Below are 728 nucleotides of genomic sequence, written 5' to 3'. Positions count from 1 at the left end.
TCCCGGTCTTGACCCTTGGGTCCTTTAAAGCAAGACACTTAACGTAATTGCTTTGTAAAGCTGTAAGCCCAATGTGTTGTGTAATGCACGTTAGAGAACCCTGTTACACTCATACATGTATTTCTAAGAGAAACTCTTTGCTCCAGTGTTTCTGGCCGTGACGGCTGAATGTGACACTGCACCTTGTAAACCCTTATACGGTGCTGCATAAAGGGATCTTTTGATTTCAAAAGCTTAAAAAAACTTGTCTTGAAAAAAAAGTGCTTTTAGTTGCCTGCAGATAAAGCTCTATAAAAAAAACAATTATTATTAATATCAAATACTTACATGTAAGTGTCACTCTGATTATATGCAACAAGGTTAATTAATTGATTCATTCATCATTCAACTAATATGTGCAAATATTGTTTTTACTGGGTAAAGAATTGTTGTTCAGGAAAAAATATGATTTCTGAAGATTGATTATTGAATTTCTGGTTGATTTAAAAGGTCTCTTGAACCTTGACAAAACTTGAAGAGTAATTTACATAGTTTCTTTGTATATGAATATTAGCGGGGCCCCGATGATCAGGCACACACGTTGAGTCTAAATTATGTGTAGCAGTGACTGCTCATAGTATGTGCACAGTATATTTTGAAATAGTGCCCTCGTATAAGATAGTATACGACTACGACCTGCCTGCTGTAGCGTGTGTGTGTGTGTGTGGCAGTTGAGTCAGTGCCAACGG

The sequence above is a fragment of the Asterias rubens genome, chromosome 6 (genome assembly GCF_902459465.1).
Source record: "Asterias rubens chromosome 6, eAstRub1.3, whole genome shotgun sequence".
NCBI lineage: Eukaryota > Metazoa > Echinodermata > Asteroidea > Forcipulatida > Asteriidae > Asterias > Asterias rubens.
Note: the sequence above shows the minus strand (reverse complement) of the source record.